This window comes from Leucoraja erinacea, chromosome 32 (genome assembly GCF_028641065.1).
Source record: "Leucoraja erinacea ecotype New England chromosome 32, Leri_hhj_1, whole genome shotgun sequence".
Classification (NCBI taxonomy): Eukaryota; Metazoa; Chordata; class Chondrichthyes; order Rajiformes; family Rajidae; genus Leucoraja; species Leucoraja erinaceus.
In genome coordinates, this window is record NC_073408.1 from 16,836,384 (window position 1) to 16,844,316 (window position 7,933).

Here is a 7,933-nt window from a genome sequence, read left to right on the forward strand (position 1 = left end):
TGGTTTTGAAATGATGTTTGAAATGCTTAAACAAAATCAGATGCGTCGGGATTGATCTAGTACTGTGTTACAACACAACGTGAAAGGAAGAAAATCTACTATTGTTCAGTGAATGTCTAATAAATCCATTTAACTAGGATGCCCCCTTGTTAAAATAATGAATATGGCTTTAAATCTACAGATGATTAGGGAACAATGACAAATAGTGTTGTTTTCTGAATAGGTTGGCACGTGTAGATGGATGTTCTGCCAGATGTTCAAGGAAAAGATCCATCTCCGCTCGAGACCTCCTCGATCACAGCCAGTCTTCAGCCAATTTCATTCAATCGACATGATGTCAAGAAATGGTTGAAACCAACGGATACATCAAAGGCTAAGGGGCCAGCAATATTTCAGCTGTAATACTGAAGGCTCACACTCGAAAAATAGTTGTTTCATGTCAAACTCTCCTGATATAGTAATAACACTGATGACTACTAAACAATATGAAAAATCACCCAGTAGGTCGTGGCCACAAAAAAAAGAGACACATCCAATCTAGCCAATGACTCCAATCAGTCTACACTCAAACATCGACAAAATGAAGGAAGGAGTGGTTGACAGTGCTATTAAGCAGCACATTCATCAAAAGCTTTCTCAGCAAAGCTCAACGAGGGTTTCTCCAGAACCATTCAGTTCCTGATCCTATCACAAGCATTGGCCAAATATGGACCGAGAACGTGAGATGAGTGACTTTCTTTGATAGAAAGCCAGCATTTGACCATAATAATCATAAACATAATAGTACTTTATTCGCCAACAATTTCACCAATCTCCCTCTCCCCAAAATACCTCACTCACCCAACCACAGACTCTCAAAACTATTGCACTGCCACTGATTTTTTTTAAAAGCCACCATGTTTTCTCTGCCTGGCATTTCATCCACTCAAACAACAATAGGCCAGTCAATTGTGATTGATTAGCATCAGTTGGAAAGGTTACATTTGCGAAAAGGGCCTTCTGGATGTGTCTGCAACTTCAGCTAAAATCTTCTGGCCTCCAAGGATTTAAAAGGAAAAGTTACTTGGTTTGATTGCTACAATGTAGGACCACAACTGCCTGTTTACCATTCACTCTGAGTTATCTGTCTACTAATCTCTGGGCTATCGAATTGCAAAGAGTCCTCATCATCCCTGTTCTACGAAGGAGACTCTCTATTCCTATGAAACACTGACCTCTAATTCTGGACTCCGCCCAATGGGTTAACATCCTCTCCATATCCACGTTCTCACTCTCCCTTGGAATCTAATATGCATTAAGATCACTTTGCATTTTTTCTAAACTACATTGAGTATAAGCACAATCTGCTCAACCTTTCTTCATACATCAATTTATTCAACCCATTGAACCTTCCCTGCAGTGCCTCAATGCTAGTATATTGGCCTACAAGCCAGTCTTTTGTGCTTCCATGGACCATAAGACATACTGTATGTGTAGATTTAGGCCATTTGGCCCATTGTGTCTGCTATTTAATTGTGGCTGATCTATTTTCCCTCTCAACCCCATTCTCTTGCCTTATAAATGTTGACACCATTACTAATCAAGAATATCAATCCCCACTTAAAAAATAACCAACCACTTGGCTGTCTGTAGCAATTAATTCCATAGATTCACCACCCTCTTGCTAAAGATACTCCTCCTCATCTCCTTTCTAAAGGTATGTATGTCCTGTTATTCTGAGGCTGGGCCCTCTGGTCCTAGACTCTCCCACTACTGGAATCATCCTCTCTACATCCATCCTATCCAAGCCCTCATGTTCCTTGTCTCCCCATATGCTTTGGACGCAATGTTCACTGATCTCATTCCACTGTAATAATTTGCTTTTCCATTCTTCCTACCAAAATGTATAACTTCGTATTTTGCTGAATTGTACTCCATTTGCCCACTTACTTAATATACCTGCATCCTTTTGTAGTTTTTTGTCCTTCTCACAACCTGCTCATATGACCTGTCCCTCCCTCTTCTATCTCCCTTTGTCCCCACACAATCTCCCCATCAGTCTGAAGAAGGGTCCCGACACAATTCGTCACCTATCCATATTCTTCAAGTTACTGCCTGAGTTACTTCAGCATTTTATGTGTTTTTACTCGGTCAAGAGACAAGAGTGTTTTATTGTCATGTGTCCCTGATAAGACAATGAAATTTGTACTTGCTGCAGCACAATAAAATATGTAAGCATAGTACATAACGGGAAATAAGGTTCAGTGTGTATATATACACATGCACACATACTCAATAAATAAACAAATATAGTGCAATAATAATAATAGTCTGTTGTAGATCAGATCATATTTGTTGTTGTATTTAATTGACTGAAGCTGCAAGGAAGAAGATGTTCCTGAACCTGGACGTTACAGTTTTCAGGCTCCTGTACCTTCTTCCCGATGGCAAATGGTGAAATGAGTGTGTGGCCATGATGGTGTGGGTCTTTGATGATTTTGGCTGTCTTTTTGAGGCAGCGACTTCGATAGATCTCTTCAATGGTGGGGACGCCTGCCAACATTTGTTTCTACATTTTGACTGTTAACCCATCCAACTTTGTATCATTAGTCAATATGACCACTCAATCCCTTCTTCTGTCTCCTTCATGTAGATTGTAAATAGCTAAGGTCTCAGCACATATCCCCGTGACATCCCACTAGTTACGGATTTCCAATCTGAAATTGACTCATGTAAAGAATCTGTATTTTCTAAGAGTTAGCTAACCCTTGATTCGTGCCATCTTAAGACCCCAAAACCAAGAGGTCTCATTATGTGCAGTAACAGTCTGTCGCGCCTTATCAAATACATTCTTGGGATCTAAATTCATCATATTTCCTGGACTCCCTTCATCCACGTTGTTGTTACATCCTCAAAGAACTCAATTGCAGTTTATTCGAGCAAATTTGTCAAACACAATTCTCCTTTCATACAACGTATTGATTCTGCTTGATTGCATTATGATTACAAAATAACTTTACATTACCTTCTTAATACTATATTTCAGCATTTTGCCAGTAACAGATGCTGGACCAACTGGTTTATAGTTTCTTGCTTTCAGTCTCCTTTCTTGAATAGCATAGAGTTTAATTTGCATCGAAGTGTTACATTTACAGATTGGCTTCTTCGGTAATGCTTTGCTTCAATGAATGTCAGTAAAATAGAAATAAGAGGCCAGTGGAACAGAAAATGTCTATTCATTTCACCAAGTCTGTACTGACCATCAAACACCCACGTACCTTAGATGAATTCCCATTTTTTATTCTTCCTACATTTTTATCAACTCCCCCAGATTCTACAGCTCGCCTACACACTTCAGACTAACTACCAACCCGCATGTCTGTGAAATATCATAGAAAACAAGAGCGCCTAAGGAAAATCCACGTGGTCCCAGCAAGAAAACATAGAAACATAGAAAATAGGTGCAGGAGTAGGCCATTCGGCCCTTCGAGCCTGTACCGCCAATCAATATGATCATGGCTGATCATCCAACTCAGTATCCTATACCTGCCTTCTCTCCATACCCCCTGATCCCTTTAGCCACAAGGGCCACATCTAACTCCCTCTTAAATATAGCCAATGAACTGGCCTCAACTATCTTCTGCGGCAGAGAATTCCAGAGATTCACCACTCTCTGTGTGAAAAAGGTTTTCCTCATCTCGGTCCTAAAAGATTTCCCCCTTATCCTTAAACTGTGACCCCTTGTTCTGGACTTCCCCAACATCGGGAACAATCTTCCTGCATCTAGCCTGTCCAAACCCCTTAAGAATTTTGTAAGTTTCTATAAGATCCCCCCTCAATCTTCTAAATTCTAGCGAGTACAAACCGAGTCTATCCAGTCTTTCTTCATATGAAAGTCCTGACATCCCAGGAATCAGTCTGGTGAACCTTCTCTGTACTCCCTCTATGGCAAGAATGTCTTTCCTCAGATTAGGAGACCAAAACTGTACGCAATACTGCAGGTGTGGTCTCACCAAGACCCTGTACAACTGCAGTAGAACCTCCCTGCTCCTAGACTCAAATCCTTTTGCTATGAATGCTAACATACCATTCGCTTTCTTCACTGCCTGCTGCACCTGCATGCCTACTTTTAATGACTGGTGTACCATGACACCCAGGTCTCGTTGCATCTCCCCCTTTCCTAATCGGCCACCATTCAGATAATAATCTACTTTCCTGTTTTTGCCACCAAAGTGGATAACCTCACATTTATCCACATTATACTGCATCTGCCATGCATTTGCCCACTCACCCAGCCTATCCAAGTCACCTTGCAGCCTCCTAGCATCCTCCACACAGCTAACACTGCCCCCCAGCTTCGTGTCATCCAAGAACATGCAAAGTCCACACAAACAAAGTACCCGAGATTGGGATTAAACCCAGGTCTCCGGTGTTGTGAGACAAGCACTCTTCTAATTGTACTGCTATGTCATCCATTTTCTCAAGGTACTCCAGATGTCGTTGCAGCAAACATAACTTTCAAACTCATTCAGTGCTTCCTCACCTCAAAGTAAAATTTCCTTAAATAGAATCTCAAATTTCCTGGAATTTGACGGAATTTCCTGAAATTTTCAAAAATGCTCCCTGCGTGCTATTTGTTGTTGGGTTTTTTTCACAGCCACATGTTAACAACATAAAGAAAAACAAGGCAAAACAGATCTATGTAACTACACCATATCTGCCTGCTTCTGTTACTCACTTGTACAGTGTTAAGCAAGGCAGCTTCCATTGCCTCCAACAGCTTTCGTTGTCTTCGTTTTTTTCAACCAGCTCTAATGTATCTCGTTGTCCCTCCCACTTCCCTTCCTTTTTCTCCCTCCCTCCTAATGTATCTCCCCCTCCCTCTCCCTCCCTCCCTCCCTCCCCCTCCCTCCCTCCCCCTCCCTCCCTCCCTCCCTCCCTCCCTCCCTCCCTCCTCCCTCCCTCCCTCCCTCCCCCCCCTCTCCCTCCCTCCCTCCCTCCCCCCGCCCTCCCCTCCTCCCCCCCCGCTCTCTCTCTCTCTCTCTCTCTCTCTCCCTCTCTCTCCTCTCTCTCCCTCCCTCTCTCTCTCTCTCCCTCCCTCTCTCTCTCTCTCTCTCTCTCTCTCTCTCCCTCTCTCTCTCTCCCTCCCTCTCTCTCTCTCTCTCCCTCTCTCCCTCCCTCCCTCCCTCCCTCCTCTCCCCCTCTCTCTCTCCCTCTCTCTGTTCTCTCTCCCTCTCTCTTTCTCATCCTCTCTCTCTCCCTCTCTCCCTCTCTCCCCTTCTCTCCTTCTCTCCCTCCTTCTCCCTCTCTCTCCCTCTCTCTCTCCCCTCTCTCCCTCTCTCCCTCCCCTCTCCCTCTCTCACTCTCGGCCCCTTGAGCCCACCCACCATTCTGTAAGATCAAGGCCAATCCCAATGTAACTGCATTCCCACCGCCCACTGGTAACTTTTCACGACTAGGCTTATCCAGAATTCTACCACCTCCTGAAAAATAATCAAAGCTTCAACTTCCACTGAGAAAGAGAATTCCAAAGACTCATTGTTATATTAGAATTTTCCAGAACAGTCTGTGACCCAAACGCTGTGGCCATAGAACTATGTTTAAAGCCCTTAGCGCTGCAGCCAGTAGCGCTATATATGGAACCCATAGTGCTGCAGCCGACAGCTCTTTGTTTAAATTCCCATGCATTAAACTGACAGCGCTCTGTTTAAACCGTTGAGCGCTAAACCGGCAGTGCTGTATGTATTCCCGAATTTCGGGTAATTTCCTTCAAAGTGGAAACACTGAACTCATTGTGTCCAAATCTCCCAGATGTAAAGATTCATATCTAACAACCCTTCCTTGCGCCCAATTTGTAGACAGGAGTTTTCAAACATTTATAAAAATGCTTCCAAACCCGAAAAGATTTTGAAAGATAGAAGAAACACAATGTCATATTCTAAAAAAATAAAGAACAGCTAAAGAGTTTCTTCTAGTTTATTGAATGAATTGTGTAAAATATGTTTTATTATTTAATGTACATGTTGTTAATATTAAAATGTAATGTAACATCCCATAGTTTAGTTTAGTTTTCTGTCACATGTGCCGAGGTACAGTGAAAAGATGCACATATTTACAATCAAGCTATCCACAGTGTACAGATACAGGATAAAGGGAATATTATTCAGTGCATATAACACAGTCCAGTAAAGTCTGATTAAAGATAGTCCAATGGTTTCCAATGAAGTATGAGGTAGGTCAGGACTGCTCACTAGTTGGTGATAGGATGGTTAAATTGCTTGATAACAGCAGGGGGAAAAGACCTATAAATAAGACTATTGAGATTTCAAAAAATCATTTTCAATTTTGTGTTTGAAACCATTCGTAAATTATTGTGTTTTAAGCTATTGAAAGTCAATCTGCTAATTAACCTGGAAATAATTACCAGGGCAAAATGACGTGCAAAATAGACTTTACTTGATAATTGTGCATAAATATCCTTTCAAACTTGTAAATTCCCAGCTACATAAATTGCAGATAAAATAAAAAATCTCAACAACTTCAGGAAAAATGTCTCAAGGCAGCAAATGCATCGAAAGGAAAATAGTTACATATCAATTACTTGGCATGCAGCTCGAGTAAGGGACAATGATCAGTAACCTTCATTTTCACTGGCTGTTGTAATGCCAATATATATAGATATACTAGACTAAGTGGGACCCAACGGGTCCCATGTTCACACAGGAGGGCTGGTCACCAACGGAATATTCCACCTCTCCACCAATTCCAATATTGCTCGCCAGTGGGGGGGGGCTGTCTGTTGCGCTAATATGGGTGTTACCGGCCGAAGGTACTGGTTTCCAGAGGGCATTGTGGGCCGAATTGATTATTGGGCTGGCATCCAACTGTTGCAATGATTTTAAAAGCCAAGCCAAGGCAAACAATTGGGCAGAAGCCACTTTACAGCCGCATTGAGGGGACTCACCGAGGAGCAGACGTGCGTTCAGTGTTTTTCGCAGCTCAGAGAGCCATGACCCTTTTACTTCCTGGGTCTGGCAGTGACTGAGTGAGGGACTACACTTCCAGGTTTTATAGTCCCTTCCCCCTGCCGCCAGCGGGGGCAGCAGAGAGAATGGCAAATATTTAAAAAACATTAATATCTCTCTGATTTTTAATCAATGGGAAAAATCCTCCAATCCCGGAAGGCGGAGGGGGGCTCTGAGTGAGGTAGCCAAAAATGGCAGCCGTAGGTGGCGGCATTCTCTCAGAAATCATAGCCCAGTGGGCCAAAATGCGGTCAAGATCAGACTTTTAGTAATATAGATATATACACACACACACACACACACACACACACACACACACACACACACACACACACACACACACACACACACACACACACACACACACACACACACACACACACACACACACACACACACACACACACACACACACACACACACACACACACATATATATATACACACATAAATTAAAAAAAAAATATATATATATATATCAAAGTCTAAAAGCCAAAGATCAAACTGGTCATATTTCCTTTGCAGACTGTGAGGTATAACAAAGACAGAAGGTCAAAATAAGTTCCAATTTTATAGAGGGTTTGAATCAATTAATAAGAGAGATGGTTTCAAAAAAATAAGCTAAATTCAAGTTGATATTTTTTTTAAATAGAAAGAGTAACAAAGCAAGCTTCCAATGAATTTATATTAAAAATTGATTCGATTTTACTCGTATTTATAACCAATTCAACTTGAATTTAAATACTATTTCTCAACTGAGTTTTATTTAATAAGATGTAAGGAGCATGGAACGCTGAAATGGATGGGAAGGGAATAGAGACCAAATTTTGTTTAGTTTAGAGATACAGCGCGGAAACATGTCCTTCAGCCCACCGGGTCTATGCCGACCAGCGATTCCTGCTGGACAATTTTTTTTACATTTACTAATC